Source organism: Mycteria americana, chromosome 3 (assembly GCF_035582795.1).
Source record: "Mycteria americana isolate JAX WOST 10 ecotype Jacksonville Zoo and Gardens chromosome 3, USCA_MyAme_1.0, whole genome shotgun sequence".
Lineage (NCBI taxonomy): Eukaryota > Metazoa > Chordata > Aves > Ciconiiformes > Ciconiidae > Mycteria > Mycteria americana.
In genome coordinates, this window is record NC_134367.1 from 33,044,814 (window position 1) to 33,067,943 (window position 23,130).

At 36.9% G+C, this 23,130-nt stretch overlaps 1 protein-coding gene across 1 annotated transcript in view; it reads left to right on the forward strand.

Annotated features, from left to right (window-relative positions):
* The window catches only part of ADGRB3 (adhesion G protein-coupled receptor B3), a 465,041-nt gene that overhangs the window by 235,877 nt on the left and 206,034 nt on the right, over positions 1 to 23,130 (forward strand). The gene's annotated exons all lie outside the window — the stretch shown is intronic.

The following is a 23,130-nucleotide window of genomic DNA, read 5'->3' on the forward strand; positions in this document are numbered from 1 at the left end:
GCAGATATGTGCAGAAAGGAGGCCCAACTTTTATATATTCATCTTTCAACAGGACTATCCAATAGTTAGTCCATAGTTATTTACCATAAAATATTCCCGTAGCACCTTTAGATATTTTAAGGCCTTTTGCCATATTTTCATTTTAGAATCACTTTAGAGTTCAGATAGATGAGAAAAAGGATTCAGTACTAAAGATGAACTGCTGCTTCTTAGAAAAAAAAATCCAGTTCTGTAGCAAATTTCACAATATTGCACTGAGTTTTTTGTTTTCTTCTAATTTCAGTTTACAAGTTCATTTCTAATTGAATGGCACTATAATGGTCCGTATACAATTTGAACATCTAATTGTGTTTGACAGATATGCTAATCTCCTGAGATCCTCTGTAGATGGAATTTTATTTTCTCTTTTCTTTCAAGACACAGAAGCAAGTAACTGTGGCTTAATAAGTTACTACACAACAGCCACACTGCAATGATCGTCCATTGCACATTCTCAGCTCATGGTACATGGGAAGTGATGAAAGTTACCTTAACTATATGGTAGGCTATACCAAGCCACATTACTATACATTTGGAAGTCTCTAAGAAGGTCCATAAGGACAGTTGTCATGCCACTGTTAAACTTTTCAGTGTGGTGGGCTTTTAACTCCAGTTTTTCATTGCTTCTGAACAAAACATCAGAGACTGGTTCTAAATCCAGATAATACAGTATTTCTGCTGTGGATTTTATTTAGGCAGCTCAGTCAAATCAAATGCATTTCCATTAAAGCAAGGCCCATCTCCTCTTCTCTCAAGGATAGAGAATATGCTATGAAAAACTTAACAAATGTAAAAGCAACAATTTGCTTTGATCATGCATGGCTGGGACAGATGGTATTTGTTTTATTTGTGTGCTCTCAGTTCTACATTATATTCCTTTAAGAAATGATTAGGTGAAATAAAAGCCTCTGATAGGAGGTGGAAGCCTCCTTCCTCATCCTGCTCTTTCTCTTCTTCTTCCTCCTCCTCCACCTCCTCCTCCTCCTCCTCAGGAACAGCTGAGCAGGCACAGGAAAAGGATAGTGTGAAAAAACAGGAGCTTTTGCTGCCACTCAGAGTCCCTGAATTAGCTAAAAGCACAGACCCACCTGCAAGGATACAACATGCAGTAGGAGAAAAGCTTTTAAACCGTATTACCATTCTATGTTAACTACTTGCTTTCAGTTTTCTCTCTTTTAAAAGGTTAGTTCCTGATTTTAGATCAAAGAATTAATCTTGGCTTTTGACAGCCCTTTGAACTTTCTTGGAGAGCTAAAGGCCTAAGCAGATCCACCTTAGGGCTTTGGCTGATTTGGGGTCCCATTGCAGTAAACCATTAAGAGTTCTGAAGAATGGTACTAAAAGGTGGCTGAACTGCTATCAAGAAATATTCATCCTGTAATTTAAAAAAAATTGCTAAACTGGAAGATTGGAGTACCAGAATAATAGCTGTCTTTAAAGGTATAGGTGGAACGTGGAACTGGAAATAGGGAACAGTATTAGGAGATACATATTTCTATGGCAGATTAGGATTCTTTTGTAAAAGAAAATTTTCCCTCTGTTGTCAAATAAATTTCCTTAAGAGCAGCAGCCAAAAAATGGTTAAAGGAGACTCTCTTGTCAAAAATCAAGCTTACAGCTCTTAGAAGATATTAATGAGAACACCAAATAATCTTGAAGTGCAGTGTGTTGTCATGGATGTTATTTGGAACGGACAGAAAATAAACAGAGTTTTCAGCATGAGAAAAGCCACTTATTGTTAATGTTAATTTTATGAATACCGATATTTGAGTGATCAGTAATGTTCTAAAATATGCAGATATCACAAAGTTATTTAGACTAGTCAAAACCAGGAAAAACTGAAGATCTCCAGGGGGTGTAACAAAATGAAAAGAAGAGGATATCCACTGGCAGATTAAAATCAGTGTTGACAGAGCATGTAAGAGGGAGTAGTTCAAACCATACATAATGTAGGAATCTAAAAGAATTCAGTAAAATCCCATGGTCACTTTTCAGCAGAGCTCAGAGAAAGGAACAGCATTAGCGTGCAAAAAGAGCAGTCTAAAGAAAATACAGATTTTTTTTCAAATTTTCAGTAGCCATCACTTGCAATGCTCTTTTCAATTGAGATTATATAGTTGGGATTCATTTTACTTACTTTAGGCATCACAAAGTTTGCCAAAGTCACCCTAAGCTTCCTTTATAGTCAAGGGAAACTACTGCTCAGGAGGGCAATTAATACCATCTCAGATGTCTAAAGTAGGGGCATGGGTTGCCTTTTGGTAGTTCTTCCACTGGCTATAAAGACAGCCTAGTGACTAACTTAGACCTGAATGATTCATGTCATCTAAAGCAAAGAGGAATGCTACTTTATGAGTAAATAAAACCCGTGAACACAGAGAGATTCAGAGTGGCATGATAAAAAAAAGTAACAGATTGAGAACTGGAATGATTGGAATAGATATTTGAGAACAGATTGTTAAAAGGGACTAGAAGTACACAACTGAATAGTGAATGAAAAGAGAAACTAGGCTGACAACTCTGTTTAATCTTGCTCACAGGAAAAACAAAGATTCTTAACAAACTACACGTTAACACATTTAATTCTGAATGAGCATGAGGCCAAGGTCTTAAGAGGAATGAAATAAAAACAAGTAGATGTCTACGTGGTGAATGCAGCTAGCTATGATATTATATAAAAAAATGAAGAGGTGTAAGCCATGCTTCCATGCATAAATCAGCTTCTAACTAACAGTCTGTTATCTCTTTACTTAAAAATGGCTACTGTGACACTGGTACTCTGATGAGTAATCTGATCCAGTATAGTAATTAACTTATAATTTTTCATTTAAGACTTCATACTGAGCTGCTTAGATAAGCTTTATAAATATTGGCAGAGAAAAAAGTCTGATTTCTGCCTTCACAGACAGTCTAGGATGCCATATGGGAGAAAATTATTTTAAAGCAGTGTCCATTGTCTTCTGTCTTTGCATACATTCTTGTTCCCCCTTCGATCTTCCATTCCATGTTCATATCCATGACATTTCTACCAAAAGGTTAAATAATCCTGTAGGCTTATAGAGTGTATCTTAAATTTTTCCAGTCCTAGCTAGAGATATGTAGTGACCAGATGTAGACAATATGTAGAAATGTTAGTGACCAAAGGAGCTTTCAGAAGATGTACCTACTCTAGCTGTAAGACACAAGCAACGGTACACCTGCTGAGCTTTGGGAATCCCAGAAAAATGAGCAAGCTGGCTTTCTGTCTGTTACTGTGGGTTCATTCACCTTTTCCCAAGGTAAGATTTTTAGGTCTTGTAAATTGTAGATCCTGTTCATACCCTCTAAAAACCTCTCCACATTATGTGGTTCATTTACTTATCCTAATGGCATCTGCCTAGTCTGCTTATCTTTTTTGTATCAGAGTTAGTGATGTGTATCTTAAATGCAGCACTCGAGATCTTCTGACTCATATATCATAAATATCTTACTGGCCTAAAATATACCAACAGACTGAATTGGTTTTAATGTTTGAAAGGGTCTTTTTTCAAATATATTAAAGAAGACAGAAAAAAAGCCACAGCATTGATATTGACTTGTCCAAAAGTGTAAAGAAAACGTCTAAAATTTTCAGTCAGGAAAGAACTATTTTAATAATTACATACACATATGCTCAGAATGAATTTGTAACAAAATTACTGCGTGTTCTGAGGCTGTGTAGTGCTAAAGCACATTATTGTGAATTTTAAAGTGGATATTTATGGTTAATAAAAATTCAGCTGGTAAAATTTCAACATTTTCTCCCAATAGAAAGGAAATTGGACTTGTCAGACAAATATAAATGCAAATTCCATAGAATGGCCCAAAACAGTCATTCAGATCTTTCTCCTGTTTCCATCAAGTTATTCCAGAATACCTTTTGTTTTCATAAAGCAAAATTTAAGGGTACAGCCTTTAAAGAACCACTGTGTGGATTGCACTTATGACTTTTAAGAAGGTGAACAGGAATCATTCCTTGTAGTGTGTCATAGTTTGTGTGTAAATACCTCTGTAATGATTAATATAATTATGTTCGTTTTTGTCAAGAACAAATTTTCACAAGGAAATATAGAGTGAAACTGGCATGGTTTTGCAATGAAATACATTCCTAATAGATATAAAAACACAAGTCCCCTTTAATTCATGGAGTATTTATATTCTCTTCAGATTTCTACATAGCTTTTGAATAACTAGTAAAATACAGAGCAAAGTAAGCAATACTTAGCTAACAATTTTTTCTTATATTTTATAAAATAATTTTGCTATATAGACTTTTGCTAGTTTCCATTGTCTAATATCCCATTTCTTCTCAAAACAGCCTAAAAGAGTCAGTGCCCACCAACCTCCCATTTCAGGCTAGGCTCTGGCTTTTACAACTGTCTATAAGCATGAATCAAAAAGGACCAAATGCAGGCTTGGGAACTGTCCCACAGTTGTCCATACTGTTTAATTCCTGGCACCTGCCCAAACAATGTCAAGGCACGGTTCAGGGGACAGTCCAGGTAAGAAACCAGTCCTGGTAGGCATAATTAATGCTTTTCTCATTGCACTGTGGTGCATAGTAGGTCACACTCTGTTCTTGGATAGCGAACAGAACTTATAAGTTCTGCCTTCTGCCCCCTGTTCTTTTCATTCATGACTTTGGCTCCTGGTCCTAATCCTCTTTATTTCACACTCAGATATAGCCCACCAGTCTTTCCTGCCCCAAAGCCGTATGCTGTCGGCTGAGCAGATGCTCTGTTATGTGAAAGTGGGCATCTGTCACATTTCTTTCTTCACTCCTCAAAAAATCCTTCAACTCCGGAGATTCATACACAGCCAGTATCACTCTCATGTTTCCCTATTCTTCATTTGCTCAAACCATATGTAACAATTTTCTGGTGGCTAAAGGCTACCAGAAGAGACAGTTTTTAGAGAAAAATAGACAAAAGGATAGGAAAACTACAGAGAAAGGTCAATTGGAATTTTTTTTATACCCTTATATACTTCTGCTCCATATATATTCATATCATCTCCTTTGCAGCAGCCTCAGCAATTCCTTGGTCAGATCAATATGTTGGCTTTCAGAAGACTCAAGCTTTCTCCACTGATTAAAGGGGAAAAACTTCATGCACACTTTGAAGGTCTAGCTCATCGCAGCATCTGACTTAGTGCCTGAAGTAAATGATCGAGAGCTCGTATTTCTTTCTCAATATCAAATAAGCTTATTAAGTGATTCACGTTCCCTGAAAACTTAGCTGTGAACAGTGCATAAAAGAGTAGATTTTTTTCTCTCTTTTCTAAAACTGCATGCTCAGTGATCCTGAGGAAATACGGCTCTCAGTTACTTAAGATTAAAAATTACTAATATCAAGGGAATGTCTATATGAATCTTTGTCAAACAATCTTCACAAATGTGGATAAAAATCTAACTTAATTCTATGGCTATATTCTAAATAATAGTCATAATTCAGTGGTTCGTTATGTGTATACGATTTATTACTTATCCTTAAAGGTAAAGCTAAATAAATTAACCATTCAGTATTTTTAAATGGGTGCTATAGGAAACTGGAATAATCTAAGGTGTTTCCCTTCGCTACCTTATATTAAGTAAGATACAGTGGAGTAAGAGGTGCTAAAGAAATGGAAACTATAAAACATGCAGACATCCAGGATTCAGTCTAATTTAAAAAAATGCCTCCAACTGAAAGAGAAAGCAGTGTCTGCAGCCCATTTGTGGAAATAACTTTTTACAGCATTTAAGATATGTATCTTAGATTCTTGTATCATTCCTAAATTTCTACCTCTGTAAAATTTTTTCTGAATCATTCTGTTTATAGGTCCCTTTTTACATGAGCAATTAAAAGCTGGTGTTTTCTAAAGGAATCATCTGTTTTACGACAGGCCATTTTTTACCAGGTGCACTTAAGTGTTGCCCTGAGAAATTAAATATCTGAGTTTATTTACTCCTTTGCCTTGGACAGCTGCATCTTTAGGTGATTCCCAACAATTTCCAAGTAGAATGAGGCTTAAGTGGATAGAAATTAAGAGTCTGTGGTGGTAGCTTTGAGTTAATGGAGTAAATGCACACCCAAGAGAGTATTATCATTTCTTATTAAGGTAGTGTCAAGAGGCAACAATCATATTTAGTGAAGCATCGTGTCAAGATATTCCAGACAATACAGTCCTCCCCTTAAACAGGGGAGGCACCAGAGTGTCACAGTCCGATAACAAGATGCAATTCTGCACAGACCAATGACTCCTTCTGGGATTTTCTGTCCAGTAAGGCAGTCACCACAAGAGCATCCAGACATCATCTGGTGGTACATCAGCTAGAGGTGGTCAGCTAGAGACGGTGTGGCTAAGTACTGTAAATACTGAATTCTACAGGGTTTTGTTACTCACTCACTACTGAAAATGAAAGAAGGAAAATTAAGTAGAATTAAAGTAAAAGCCCACAAAATATAAATTAGTTAAAATAGGAATAAAACCAAGGAATCATACTTTCAGCCAGTAAAAACTAACAAAAGCCAGTGGAAGTAGACTGATATCCTATCTGAGACTCTGGAGTGTACAGACAATATTACTTACAAACACTTAAGAGACAGCTACTAAATCTGCATGTTACTTGCAGTGTGTCAGAGAGAGGTCTATTACCCAAAAATGAGCTCCATTATGAATGTGGAGGCAGCGTGGTTTATAACAAGCTAAGGACATGGCATACCAGCTGCCAAAGTTTGTTTTCATTTTCTGGCTTTTCAGGAAAAAAAAACCAAACAACATTAAAAAAAAAAAAACAACACAAAAACCCCAAACAAAACCCCAAAACCCAAAACCAACCCAAAAAAAGAAACAACAGCAACAAACCACTAACAAACAAACAAACAAAAAAACACCAGAAAAGGGAGGGAAAGAACTTCTATCTAGAATATTAGACAAATCAATGGGCTGTGTTGAAAAAGTGTATGATTTCCTTGGTGATGACTGTAGGTTTTAATTCCAAACAGCAGTACAGATCTGCCTCTTTCAAACTGAAAGTAACATAACAATTGAGGTAACAAACTGGATAAGCATTTTTCATTTTTCAAGTCTGTTTCATTAGGGTATTAGTGGATTATTAATATCAGAGAAAAGTATTTTAATGGTAAATAATTATTTTGTCAGTGGAATTATAAGATATTGTTGAGATCAAACTTCAAAGCCATGTAAACATATGAAGATATAATTCTGAGTAATTATGTTTGTGCCTGTGTAATTTTTTTTTTTTTTTAATATATTGAGAGTTGGACTTCAGCATGTGGACCAAAGATTCTACATATATATCTGCAATTCTGTTAAGATCACATTTTATAATGGTAACAGAGATAACAGTGTCAGTAAGATCAGTTCAAAGCATCCAAAAGCATCCATGTACTGGGTTTGCTAAAATCAGGAGCAGGGTCTGAAAGTTAGAAAGTATATTTTGTGATTGCTGAACCCATAAGTTCACTCATTTCATGCATTTTGTTTGGTTTGTTTTGCTTTCCCTTGACTTCAGCTGTGAGTTTTAGGACCTTATTTGCTGCTGTGGCTCAGGGCTGAGATAGAGGATGTTTGATAAGGTTTTAAATCAGAGGATCGTTCTACTATAGATGAATATAGCTTTTTCCCACCTTGGAAAATTTCAGGAGGAACTCTGTAAAAGATTATTTTCTTTTTTTTTTTTCTTTTTTTTAATTCTTTCTCTAAGTCTCCTTTACAGGGGGAAGAAAAACTTTTTCTCACTCAAAATACGTGGTACAGCTCTGTGGCCTGCAGTGTTTGAATGGTACTGGATGCAAGGAGCACAAATGCTTAAATTGCCCTGCAGTGGTGCCAAATAGCTTGATATTGTTGTGGCTGTTTGTCTTTTCATTTAATCTGTGGTTCAAACCTTATGCTGTTCTTTAATGACTATAATTTTGTGGAATTTTTTTTCTAACTTACAAGGTCTTCCACTTTTAGTGCCAATTACATTAGTTAATAGTTAGCAGTGTTAGTTATATGCCATTTTTTGTAATACCTTGTTATTAAAATCTTATGGCCTCATGCTATCTTCCATTACTCCGTAGTCGAGTATCTTGAAAGGAGGTAGATTTCAAGTAAATATATGGGAAATTAGTATATTAGTAGAATAACTTGTCCAGAAAATCCTGTCTCTGGTCTTGCTGTAGAGCAGCATAGCTAGAATGTGAGCTGATCTCAAAGGCAAATACTTGGAAACCCATGCATATGTGTATAAGTGGTGAAACGTATTTCCTCCCTATATTGGCACCAAAATCTCATCTCCAATAAAGCAAAGGAATGAAAAGAGACTGGCCTGCCCAAGAAACTGTGGGACAGTCATCAGGATGATTGGATCTTCAGGGATTGGCAGTCAGGCAGGCTGCTGCATCTGCACATACAAGACTTCTCCCATTTCTGAGGGAAACATTTGTCAAAAATACAGCAAGCTCATCCCCTCCTTTCTCAGTTTTACCTCAAGAGGGTACAATATGTTCATAAAGATTAAAGGGAATGTCTCGTTTTGCCATTAGGTATCTTAGATTGTTCATTGCAGAAGCATAGAATGAATGTTTTTAATGCTCATTTAGCTTTGAAAATTGCATCACTATCTAAGCAATGAAAAATAATGGTCTCCATTCACAGTCAACAATGCACAAAGAAAAGTTAATTTCTGCAAAATGACTGTCATTTAACTTTGCCAAATTGAACTTATACCTGCTTCTTGGATGAATGGTTCCGCTACTGGAAAACATGGCTGATGATTTTATACCGCATCATCTATTTTACATTCCTGGTTGTACTTAGAAATAATTTTCAGAAGTTAAAATTATAGATATCCAAACCTCTCATAAACCGAAATGATAGAGACTGCTCATCAATAGGTAAGACATTCAAATATGGCACTAGTTCATCTACTTAGAAATGGTGTTCAACAGCAGATCTCAGAGGAGTTTGAAGTGTTTATGTTTATGCTGTTTATCATTTTATTTGACAAGATATTAGAGGGAGTTTGCTGAATATATGTGTTTGTTCTTTGAACGTACTTGAAGCATGCACTTAGGAATTTTCTTTTAAAGTTTGGAAAACAAGGAGGCAAGTAACTGTGTAGGAATTTGACCATTTTTCCTTCTTGTAGCCATTTGTTAGAATATTTTCATCTGTTCGTAATTTTGTTAATCTTTAAATTATTGAAGAGTATATTTATTCATGAGCTTTTTAATGTATGGTTTGAGGGTCTCTGTCTAGTGAGTCACACGTGCATCTTTTATCGATTTTTTTTCCTATGGATATAATTTCTATAGATAGCATCAGCTGCTGGATCCAAATTTTTACCTGTCACTCAGCATTCTCTATGCTCACATTAACCTGCAGAGTCACTGGTTTTAGCAATGTTTAAAGTCTCTCCTAGCTATAACTGGACATGAAATGGGATTGTTCAACCTGCAATTTTTTTTTTTTTATTATTTTAGATTTAGTGCTTCACTGGAATAAAGCCAAACTTTACATTAAAACAGCTTAAATAAAGTTATGTTACCTCCCATCTGTGGTGGACAGTTACCACAGGCTGTCTGACAAGCTAAGAATTGCTAAATTGCCAAAACACTATTTTGTTTCTTCACAGCATTTGAACCTCTTGGTGGAACAAAACATTAGGACTCAGTGTTTATATTGCCATCTTAATCTTTCACGTTGAAATAGTTTCATTTAGTCGAAGTATCTAAATGGGTAGGATTTTTTTCATTCAGATCAAGTCTATAGTATATTGAGGTTTGGACTAAAGGCGAAAATGATTCTGTAGTTGGTGGCTAGGGTTTTCTCAGGAATGTAAGAAAAGCAAGGTCAAGTTACTGTTCCAGTGATGTTTCTTTGTTCTCAGTTTAATCATTTGGGTTTAGGCTGAATTTAATCTGTGACAGAAAGAACTAAAAATGAAGGAAGGCATAATATAAAAATTCCATAAACATAACCTAAATATAGTAGGTCATTATTAAAAAACCCAAGGAATTACTTATTAAAACATACTTGCAGGTTTTGTTTAAGGGCTTTCATCCCCCTCTTCTCCTATCTTGTATATAATTTCCAATCTTATGTACCTCTGTTGAATAATAAAATTTGCTTATTCCTATTAATGTGATTAAATTAGCTGTTTCGCTTAACTGATTTTACTTCTTATATTGCTTATGCTAAATTCTCATCAGTTCAATTTTTAATGTTTATGTGAATGTTGGTGTAAGTTTTGGGAAAAAATTTCTTCTATGTCCAATTAATTTCTTGCTCCAAGCAGTGCAACCAGTATGTTGTCTCAGCACATGCACTGAAAGACTCATTTGCTGAATGATGACATTGAGAACCTTTTGAAAATGCTTCATTACCATTCAAATGTCCCTTTGCAACATAGTGTAACTGTAGAACTCAAATGTTTAAATCATCAAGATTTAATTAGTAGCCACAGTTCATATCAAGATAGGTCCAGATCTTGATACTGTCCACATCTGTGCTTCTGTTACTTCTTTGAAATATTATCAAATAACTGAGCATCCTTACACTGACCCTTAACTTTGTTCCTCTTTTGTTCAGTTTAGAAATTTTGTTATAAATGTTTGCCACCAGAGTGCAGTTAGTTTGGTTTCCAATAAAGCACCATTTAGATGTTTTGGGATTAGGGACAGAAAACCCATTTAGTACATCAAAAATACTCTATAAAAGCAATAGCACTGTAAAAACTACACAGAACAGAGAGCAGAAAATAACTAAAGAGAAAAAAAAGCAATTTTCTTTCCAGCATCCTGTAAAATACTGTTTGTTGGGTAACAATGCTATAATCAGGATATGGTGGGGAAAAAGGATAATACAAAATGGCACTTTTTGATTGTCCAGTTCTCCAGGGAATGATTTGTACTAGGAAAGCCACCTTGACTGTGGATTATAAATTGTAAGTGGTCAAATACTATTGGAAGGCAAGAAGTATTTTTTTCTGGCTATCTCCTAGATCTGACTGTGGAGATAATGACAGCTATACCAAATATGGCACGGCAGTAATAGCAAAACTGGAGTCGGGTGTAGAATACTTGATGCTGAATGATTTTGCAAGACTAAAAGTATAGATTATTTTTTAACAGAATTTGCAGAAATTTTCAGTAAATTAATAGCTTCTCTGGCATGTAATTTCAATCACTCTGTGTTAGTGCTTTCAGGTACAGGAAATTAATTGAAGCAATTGTGATGTATTGTTGGGTCCCAAAAACTATAGTTCAGCAGAAAACAAAATTTCCATCCCTGCTTCTTATTTCTGTATTTCACGTTCATGATATTCCATTTAAATATAATTCACCATGATTTTTTATGAAATAACATGAGCAAACAGTCTGGAGTAAACTTTTCCTTTCTGCTTTATGTCATAGATATAATTGTGTTTTCTGGAGTATTGCACATTGTAGAATCGTATTTTAACTTTATAGAGCTTCTACCTACAGGCACTATTTCCAGGAAATAAGGGATAGTTAGCCAAAGCAGTATAGTTACAGTTTGGGGGACTCCTATTCTGAATATATATTTCATAAACATACTGCAATGAATGGCACAAGAAATTAAAGAAATAACAATAGAAATAAAACCAAAATTTGTATTGGAATAACTGTAGCAGAAAATAGGTTGCAGATAGGATGTAGTGCCAAAGACACAGCAGAGTCATATCAGGTGTATATGTTAGTAATGCAAATGTTGCAGAGCCAGGCATGATGACATCTCCTTTTGATGGCATCTGTCATGCCTCAAGAAAACCAGAGATGTTTTCTTATTCACAGTGGTTTCTACAGATTAGCTGTCCAAAGTGGTAGTTCTCTACTGCATGTAAAAGCAAAAGTGAAGGCACTGTAAGAACATCTGAAAAGTTGGTCTGAATCCAAATAGACTTTTTAAGAATTAGAAGCTATCTGCTGCAGTTATAATGCTATGTTATATCTTGAGTTAAATATTTTGACCAGATTCTATGATTAGTTTTGGCACTGAGCTCAGGAATAATGTGCTTGCACTTTATATACTCAGTCATAGGCAAGGGTTAATCCAGTATTCCTAAAATGCAGTTTAAGCTCACTGTGCAATATATACAAAATTCAGATGATTTTTTAAAACCCTGAGAAGGCAACCCAAGCAACCCTAATTAGGCATCTCTGTCTTTCTGTGTCAACTGCACTCAAAATTAATGGACATGTAAGGCACCTGAATTCAGACAAGGGAAACAGTAATGGTATAACATTTGGCTTAGATGACTAGTGGACTGTTGGTTTTCATTCCTTTCTTAGCTTCTTGGGTCTTTTTGATTCCTCCTCCCACAACTTTGACAAATGTGAAAAGCCTCTCGTTTGGGGGGAGTGGGAGGGAAGAAGCAGGGGATGCTGGAGATGGGATGACCAGAATTGGATAACAAGAGCTGAGCACAAGGTCCACATGCCACAGTGATTCATGTGATTGCGTTATAACAGCTCATAATAACCAAGCTCTGTCATTCTTTATAGGCCCAATTTTCTAGTTAGATGTTTTTTAAAGCATCTCCTCATTGTGCAGTTGTTTTATTGAAATGACCATAATAACTCTGAGATATTTCTCCTGAGTTATTAAAGTTAATTTAGAACTCAACAATGTGAACAAGTAAATCAAACTCAGTCTAATTAGTATTACTTACTACTTATATTGGATAGTGTCTATATGTCCCACTGAGGTACTGAGTTTTCGTTGTGCCATGCATGATGTAAACAATCTAAATAAAGCATGTGTGCATTATCCTAACAATTAGATTTCACAGTGCCCCAGGACAACTTTTTAGAATCCCTTCAGCAAATCTTAATCCACTTTATCTCCTCCATGGAGAACATTCAAGATGAATTAGACATGCCTCCAGAACACAAAGACCTATTTATGAATTCCTGTGAGGAAGGTTAGAATCATGGCTTGAACATGAAACTGAGACACAGGAGACCTGTGTTTCTGTAACAGTTCTGTTTCAGACTTTCTGTATGACTCTGCTGAAGCCTGTCTTGAAGGCATTTACCAGGTAGACGTTGCAGCACCTGCTTATCAGATGCTGGGTTCAGGGCTGCTCTGTGAGGGAAACCAGAAGACAGCAGGATATGCACAGTGGCCTTGCTGGCAAATGCAAGGTCCCACAGCACCCAAACAAGAAGACCAGAGGAGGTCTGTGATGGAAGCCAGACCCAGCTAATATTCCAGATCACCAGAGTCCATAGTGATGAGGCAGAACTGACGTCAAGCCAGTAAGTCAAGTCATAGCATCAGGGTCAGGAGCCGGTCCAGTGATGGTATTTGGCTAACAGTCCAGTGGTCTTCAGGCAAGCCCATGGTGAAAAGGCAGGTCCAATGCCGCTTGACCTTGACACCAAATCCACAAGTCAAGGTTCAGACAACCAAAATACATGGCCACACACAGTCACAGTTGATTCAGCTTAAGTGTAGCTCCTCAGTGAAGGGTCATGGACACCCACTTCTCACAGCCCCTTTCACAGTAGTCTGATTGAAGTTACAAAGTTACATCATATCAGAGCTGATTTTGAGCATGGGCAGTTAAAGCTGTAGAGGCATGTGTGTGATGGGGGTGCACTGGCTTGGTCCCCAGGGTGAATGCAAAACTCAGAATGGAAGATATCCACTAGAGAAATAATTTGATGCTGACCAGGAAATGCTAAGCTTATGACTGAATTCTTTCTGTCTCTTAAGTTAGTAGTGTCAAGAATTTAGTAAAGCACTCATTTGAGACATCTCTCAGTTATCTGGGGTGAATTAAGCAAGCCTGCCTTTCTTCTGAACCCTTGGCTTACATATTGTGCCTGTTGTCAATTCAAATTGTGTATTCAAATACGGGTTTGCTCCTCCTTTCCTCCTAGATAGCTCAGGTTTTGGTGGTGATAGCCTTGAATCCTAGTGGATATTCTCATCCAAGGTGAGGAAGGTATGGTTTGTAATTTCTTCAGTTGGGGATCCCCTCTTCAGAGGGGGACCCAGTTGCACAGAGATCTTCCTAATTCAAGTATTCAAAACACTAGATCAGTAGTCTAACGGGCAGTGTTAGACCAGTAATGCTTTCCGTGACTTGGCCAGGTTTTAAAAAGAAAGCAACTGGAGATGCATTTGATCAGGTTACCAGTCTGGTCAGTAAGCATAGATACAGGCTTGAGTTTTTGAGAATCTTACCAGCTAGTGTGTAATTTCTCAATCTTAATGGAGCCGAAGTACAAAGAAAGCACTGAGATGCTCTGATTGGAATACTTCTGGGAAGGCACATGGAGAAATTTGTACATGCCTGGTGAATTGCTGCAAAAATGAGGGCCACCTGTAAGCATTTCCTCCTTATCTACTGTTCTGCAGGATACGGCTTTTAATCAGTGTAGTGGATTGACCCTGGCTGGATGCCAGGTGCCCACCAAAGCCGCTCTACCACCCCCCTCCTCAGCTGGACAGGGGAGAGAAAATATAATGAAAGGCTCCTGGGTCGAGACAAGCACAGGGAGAGATCATTCACCAGTTACCATCATGGGCAAAATAGACTCAACTTGGGGAAGATTAATTTATTTTATTACCAATCAAATCAGAGTAGGATAATGAGAAAATAAAAACTAAATCCTAAAACACCTTCCCCCACCCCTCCCTTCTTCCTGGGCTCAACTTCACTCCCGAGTTCTCTACCTCCTCCCTCCAAGCAACACAGGGGGACAGGGAATGGTAGTTGCAGTCAGTTCATCACACGTTGTCTCTGCTGCTCCTTCCTCCTCAGGGGAAGGACTCCTCACACTCTTCCCTTGCTCCAATGTGAGGTCCCTCCCACGAGAGACAGTCCTCCATTAACTTCTCCAACATGAGTCTTTCTCACAGGCTACAGTTCTCCATGAACTGCTCCAGCGTGGGTCCCTTCCACGGGGTGCAGTCCTTCAGGAACAGACTGCCCCAGCGTGGGTCCCCCATGGGGTCACAAGTCCTGCCAGCAAACCTGCTCCAGCATGGGCTTCTCTCTCCACACGTCCACAGGTCCTGCCAGGAGCCTGCTCCAGCGTGGGCTTCCCACAGGGTCACAGACTCTTTTGGGCACATCCACCTGCTCTGGCATGGGGTCCTCCATGGGCTGCAGGTGGATATCTGCTCCACCATTAACCTCTATGGGCTGCAGGGGGACAGCCTGCCTCACATGGTCTTCACCATAGGCTGCAGGGGAATCTCTGTTTCCACACCTGGAGCACCTCCTCTCCCTCCTTCTTCACTGACCTTGGTGTCTGCAAAGTTGTTTCTCTCACATATTCTCACTCCTCTCTCCGGCTGAAGTTGCGCAGTTTTTTTTTCCCCCTTCTTAAATATGTTATCGCAGAGGCACTACCACCGTCACTTATTGGCTCAGCCTTGGCCACCTGGGATCCATCTTGGAGCCAGCTGGCATTGGCTCTATCGGACATAGGGGAAGCTTCTAGGAGCTTCTCACAGAAGCCACCCCTGTAGCCCCCCCACTACCAAAACCTTACCATGCAAACCCAATACAATCAGGCTCTACTTTTTAGGATTCACTAGCCATTTCCATACTACTAATGCTCTGAGATTCTATGCCAGAGTAATTTACGGTTCTCTCAGTTTTAATTTGCTCATAGTTGTATCTGAAAGTTCTTCAAGATGCCATTTTGTATGATTAAAAAAGCTGTTCAATAATAAAATTGTAAAATATAATAGAGATCTGTTTCTAGTCTGCTACAAAAAGCTGTGATTAGAAACATGTATTTATTCACATGCTTTATTTTCTTTCCTCTGCGTGTGGCTTTTATACATCAAATCTTCTATCTCCATGCCTGAGAATTCACTTCAATATCCTGCATAACTTAGTTCACATCTTTCTAGATTTCTGAATGATAGGATTTAGTTGTCATTTCCCTAGAGGTAAGACAATGGCCATCTTTCCATTGCTTCAATTTACTGCTTCTGGGAAGCAATCATTCTACATCTGCTCTTCATCTCCCCAAGAAATGTAATGTTGAGGGAATATTTTTATCAATTTCCTGCTAATGATTTTCACATCTGTTTGCCCCCTTACTGATCTCTGGCCCTCTGTCAAGTCCTCTCTGTCTACCTTTTTAATAGTTCTCAGTGGATATCTAATGATCAGTAAACCTGATAAATAAACATATAAATGATCTCTCTTAGCTTTTCTTCTTTCTCCCTTTCTCTGACGACAGCTTTCTCCCTTTCTCTGATGACATCATCATTCCCATCTTCTGAGCTCACTACCTTAACATTACCTTCACTCTCTCTTTTTCCTCTCGTTATCAGCTAGAATCACCAGCACAGACACTTTTTCCAGTCACCTTAGTGATTGAAAAATGCTTGGTTTCTGCACCTTCCCTGTGCAGTCAGTCTAAAATAATGTTGCGGGTGGCCTTGCCCCCTCAGTATTATCATGGTTTTCACCTTTATGTCTGTAACATTAAAACTCATGCACTTAAATGCCAACTCATTCTATCTCCTGCATTGGCGTCCATCTTCGGTCTTGCTTTGTGCTGAGTCTTTCTTTTCCTTGAGAACTGCTTTATGACAAGGCAAGAGTTGCTAAGGGAGACCTTAGTCATAGTAGCATGAATGCATAGTAACACTAAGAGGAATGGAAAAAAATAAAGCTCTTTCAGAAACACAGAGTACCTTGGATGTGGCTCTGGGTCTCTTTGGCTGTTCATGTCTTTGTCTTCTTCAATATAACTCCCAGAAGATGGAGTTGTCCTCTAGTTAATGCAGTACAGCCTCCTACCATGTTTTGTTTAAAGCATTTGTCTGAATAACCACATATTTCAGGAAGCATTCCATTTATAATGAGAACACATTTTCTTCTGACTGCTCATAAAAAAATGTTTACATTTTCACTAGTTTAATTAGGTTTTCTTCAAACTTGTGATTCCGGTTTGCAAATTTAAAAGTTATTTTGTTCTTTACTTTCCACATTGGTCAGCTGCAAATAGCCATATTCATCTTACAGTATACATTAATAGTAAGTAAACAGTAACAATGATTAAAAATTATAAAAATGTTAAGATTATTATTTTTTCCCCTAGGGAGACATGCAGAAGTAACATCTGGAACATGGACAAATTCTATGATGCTATGACCATTTCTATACACTAACTCTTTCTCAGGGAGTAAACTTTAATAGTTTGCATAATCTTTTTTTTTTTTTAAGAAAGCTTTTATTGTCCATAACAACAATTCTCAATGCTCTAATTACTGTTTTAGCTTTTAATTTTTTATTTTCCATTTTTATTTCCATACCTGGAACAAGAAAAGGTTTGGAAAAAGAAGAATTGTAATCTTATTCTTTACCTATTTTAATTTTATCAAGCTAGATTTTTTTATCATAACAAATGCGCAATCAGAAACCACTCAAGAGAATGCATATCCATAGGTGATATTTCATGAGTCTTTGACATTAGTATATTCCTGAGTTGTTCCTGAAATACAGAATTTGGTACTGAACAACAAAAGCACACAAAACCAAAAGGAAACACTTGCCTGCTGCCTATGAATTTATTTTTTTATAAATTACATAAGTAGCAGAAGAGATCTGAATGTTTATTAAATGCATCCTGATCATTGCCTGAAGCCATGCTGCTTTCTAACTCGTCCTAAATATTATACTGGTCATATTATTGATACGGTAGCATATTGCTGGCATTTGTTACAGGCTTTTGGGAGCATATTCAGACATCATACAGTTATGTGACTGTTCGTGTGTTTACTGATTCTTTGTATTGTTTAAATGACTGCAGTGGCTTGCAAGCTCAAAATAGAAGTGAGTTCACTAATTCCCTAAGGTGCTTATCACTGATAAGTGTATTATTTTACAACAAAAAGGTTAATGGGTACCTCTCTTCCCCATGCATTGTCTATAGAATACAGAAGGGAAAAACACTCAGAGATCACTGTTAAGGTAGCTTCTTGATTAACCTAAAGCATTGTTCTTAACCTTCAAACAGCGAGCCCATTTAAGGCACAGTTTGCTTGACACCAAAGGAAGGACTCATGCAGAACTCATGCCTGATTAGTGAAAATATCTCTGAAATGTCTGCTTCTACTTCTGCCTATACCAGTAGCGTGTCTTGCTGCCCAAAGCTTGAATAGTCAGAGGGTAGCTGCTATGGGCTGATGAGCTTCAGGGATGGAAGTGCACAGCAGGCTTCTAGGGACATCCCTCTCTTGTCTGCCCATGGAGAAGTAGGGCATGACAAGTTTCTAATTTAAGAAGACATCATTTCTGTGTTGATAGTCATAAGAAGTAGTATAACTTCATAAGAAGTTATAATTTCTTAGGAGCATTTTTCTGACTGTTTTTTGATGTTGGCTCACTGCAGGGAGATTTCATGAGTATTATTTGCAGAGGGAAAATTATGTGGTTGTTCTTACGTTCATATAAGAGGATGTCACTTCACCACAGTCCTTCTGTTATACATAATCTTGCAGGTGGTAAGAGGTGCATTTATCTTTGTACTGAGAGAAGGGTTTTAAAGGACGTCATCAAGCCTACTCAGATGCAGAGTTCCATAGCAAATCTGGAGATCCACAAACTGGTCTCCTTGAAAAGGGGGTTTCACCATCTCTGCTTGTTGCAGATTGTCTTTAAAATTATGGGGTTTAAGTGGATAGAGCAAATCTGTTACAAATATCATCTTCAATATGTCCATCTGGCTCTTTGATGATGAGCCAGGCAAGACTTTGTTCCCTGTGTATCCAATACGAGCTGACTTAAATAAGCTTATTTATTCTATAAAAAACCAAAGGTTTTACATGTAGGGTCAACAGAATAATTCTAAAATGTATAAATATTATTCTAATTGGGTCTTCTTAACAGAGATGTTTGCAGAAATACTCAGTATTCTGAATTTTAACACAAAACTCATTTCATATCCTTTATTCTGAACATCTGTGGCAATGGTCGTTCTATTCATGACTATTTTACTCCAAAATAAATTTAGAAGTAGCTGTCCCAGAAGGGCAGTATAATATCTTCTGTCTGAAAAATCAAAACATTGTGTGATGAACTCAAGTTTACTAAATGCTGAATAATAGACATCTAGTATGCGGCCAATGGACAAGTCCAAATAGGAAAGGAAAAGAGCGAATGATGCTGCTAATATGCATAGCCGTTCTCTGTTGTCTGTGACTGAAATTCAATCAAATTCAGAGTTCTGCTTTCTTGCTCTGACAGGGAGGGTTAAGCACAAGTTGACATCTCATGCTAATCCCATAGATTTCTGTATCCGGTTTTCCAATTCAAACAAGGCATTGATGCCTTTTAAAACAATTAATTCCCATTCCTCTGTATCTTAAGTGATTGTAAATTAGGGATCAACATAGTTACTGTGCTGTAAAACACAACAAATCCAGAACGTTATCACTTATGAGAAAGGAGAATCAGAACTAGTGTTGAATCCTCTTTTGTAAATACATGAATGCTGCAGAATTCAGACTCAGATTTTGAGCATCTTTTCTAAAGGTTTTAGTTCAGTCTTTGATAAGGATAGGGATCAACTGTTCAATTTGGCTTGCGTTGTAATTTTAAAACCTAAATCTCTACTGTGAGAGATGAAGCTGTGTTTAGTCCATGAGCAAACATCCAGTTGTTTTGCTGTCATGCTTTTCAGTGAATCTGATTTCCTGTTCTAAAGTGATTAATATTATTCAAGGGGCTGATTCTGAAATGTTACCATTTTTTGTTCAATACAGAAGGCTAGCAAAGAAAAAGGGAAGATGATTCATGCCACTTATTTGGTTGCTTTATCTTTTATTATTTAGCAACCCAGATCAGTCAGAGAGCTACTGGAAGTTGCACTAGGCAGCTTATAACTCATTCAGGGTTATAGGGATCATAGCAATACATTTCAGCTACATTTCTAGGCCATGATCTATCAAGGGCTAGAATACAAGAACTACACAATTTTTATTTCACTCAGAATTTTCTTGACACATCAATTAACCACTTTTGTGCTGCTCTAAATAAACTGCTTAAATATTGTTAACATATTACTGTGTGTAATCAGCTCATTTGGATAGTCATGGAAAATTTTCCATTCCTATGAGTTTGGAGTTAATCAGTTCCAAAGAGATTTTATTTTACTCGGTAAGTAAGAACAGTTAGTAGTTGCCAGTTCTGAAATTTTCAGCAGAGCAGTATTAAACAGTTTGTCTGCAATTGCAGCATGAAAATTAAATAAAGGTAAATGGAGATGTATTTGTAAAGGATAGTAAAATGAATCCATTAGGGGTCAAAGCAATCACTAAATTGATTAGACTAGACTACTTAAATAGATTTTTCTGAATCAATAATTATTATGGAGTCATCAAATATGTATGTGTTCTTGTGTGTAATTGAACCACTGTCTTGTAATTTATACCAATGTGCATCAAAAGAATGCTCAAAGAATTCTAAAAAGAAAGGCTTTTTCTCTGTGTACTGGCTTATAGCTAGGTGAGGTTTTCTTCCATCTAGGACTTATAAATTTCACCTGCAAGATTCAGAAGTATAATGGTGCCATTTTTTGCAGAAATAAAGATTATATTCTAGTTCCTGCAGTCTTCAAATGTTGAACACAGTCAAGTACCATGGAAGAAATTCCATGACACATGATTGTGTCTACAGCAGGGTCTGTGCAAACTGTAAGAATGATCTGAGGACTGACCAGTCCGGTTACTTGTCAGTATTATGTCTTCAGCATAAACAGTCCAAGAATATGTAGTCAGTTTAGAACAGAAGAATGTATTACAGCAATAACTCAAATACGGTTTTACCTGAGTGAATAAGACATGCTGTATATGGTGTATATGGGAAGTTTTATATTTTGAAGTTCCTTAATTGAAAGTGACACATGCAGATTTTCTTCAACTTCTGCTTAGATAATTTTCATTTTAGTTTTTCTTTTTCTTCTCTTTTTTCATCCTTTTTTTCCACTTTACTATCTCATTTTTATTAATATTCTCATTGACTGTTTTTCCAGTATTATACAATTTCTCTGTATGTATAAATGAGCAAAAATACTTCTGCCACAGTGCCTGTAAATGTTCTCAGCGGCTAGTGTTCTGTCTCACAAATTCAGGACAAGATGTTTTGGTAAGGTAATTATAAAAAGAAAAAAAATGCAACTTCTGCTTTTTCCAAATGAGAAGACAAAGTGCTTGCGTGACAATTGTAGAACTGAATCATTTGGGCTTCAGTATTTGGAGCACCATTTTCTAATACAAACCTAACACAAAAAGAATAGAATAAAGTACAAAGTGAATTACACATCATTCTGTTTTATTATCTATGTATAACAATTGTATAAGAAACTGATATTTGAGTTTCTGACATGTGAATGACCCAGTACCTGAATTATCACATTCTCCTCTAAAAGGCCTATTGATTTTCATGTTCACAATAAAGTAAATAATTATTTCATGCTGCAGATTAAAACTGAGATAGAGAGCAGAAAAGCCACATTTCACAATGGAAATGCAGCAGGTCGTGCTCCAAGGTCTCATTGGCAGAGTTGTAGACTAATATTTAATAAGAATATTAGCTTTTTTAAAAAATAAAATACATTTCACTGTGGCACTGAAGAGGTGGGAACTGTTTCATGTATCCACCTGGCCATGTTGATGGACTGAATTAGTTGCCTGCAGTCAGATTCCATTAAATTATCATATACCTTCAAAAGTCAGTGCCATGTTGGAAATTAGTAGGCACATCCTCTTTGAATCATTCAGCAAAGTGGCTAAAGAATGACCTAATAATCTGTGTGTATCTGTAAGAGGTAGACTTTGCAGGACATGGAGCAAGCATTTTGGCAAATCTCTTTCAATTATTGGTTTATGTGTGCTGTGTACTTAAAATCTCCAGATGTTAAGGCTGCATCTTCTGTGAAATTAAATTATGCTTATTGCATATAAGCCATAAGCCAAATGTTTAGGTTTTATGTTTAGGTTTTGTGTTATTCATCACCTGAATATTAACAAATATTTTGGAATCTTTGGTTCTAAGTAGTGCTTAGGTACCATGATGAATGGCCCTATTTAAAATACAGAGATAGACAGAGTCCAGAGAGGTACTATCCTAGACCTTCAGCATTTATCCTGTCCTAAAGTGGTATTCTGTTTTGCAGAGTGAATTCCATTGAATAACATTGATTTCCTATTTCAATAAAGGGAACTGTCATCCAAAAGGTGGATGAAATATTAAGGGTCTTCTAGCTAATTAGATAGATAGATGGGTAGATACACAGATAAATACTGTGCAAATAAAAAAACCAATATGGTCTTATACAGGCTGTATTTAATTTTGAAAACTAAATAACTGTGGGTTTAATTTTATTTATGTGGAAAATAAAATAAAATTCTTCTTAGATTTTAAGAACCATGGGAAAAATCCATTTTTACAATGTTAATATATTCTGTATAACCATTAATTGCATGTGAAAACACGCAATCCATTTTATGCCCCAGTAATTCTGAAACACCTGAACTCTTCTCCCTCCACACACCACCTGAAAATTCACAAGATTAAGCATCCCTTTAGGGCTGGGAATGTATTTGCCAATTTCAGCCCAGAGGGGATTGTAACTAGCATTGTAAAGCCCTGATGATAGTTTTGTAATGGAAAGCCTGAAATAACCTCAAGTACCACCTCACTAATGTGATTCTATAATACATAACCCGTCTAATTTGAAACTAAGAGTCAGTTATCAGGGAATACATTTGTAGAGTTAATATTGTTAACCTCTTAATTTTCCTCTTCTCTTGGATTTGAGTTACAGTTTTCTTTCAAATAAAATCCACTGATGAGACACCTAATGGTTTTCTACTTTAATTTTGCTGTTCTGATTGCTTTTACAGCTGTCCCCCATTGTCTTGATATTTAACCCCCTTGCAGAGTCCTTGCAGTGAAATAGTTATACAGATCAAAGTGTAGTCCTGATGTCCGAACTCTTCCAACTACATTAGCCTCTTCATAAATTGATTAGGAAGAGCATTGCACGGCAAATGGCTATCAACATGGCTTACATTAAA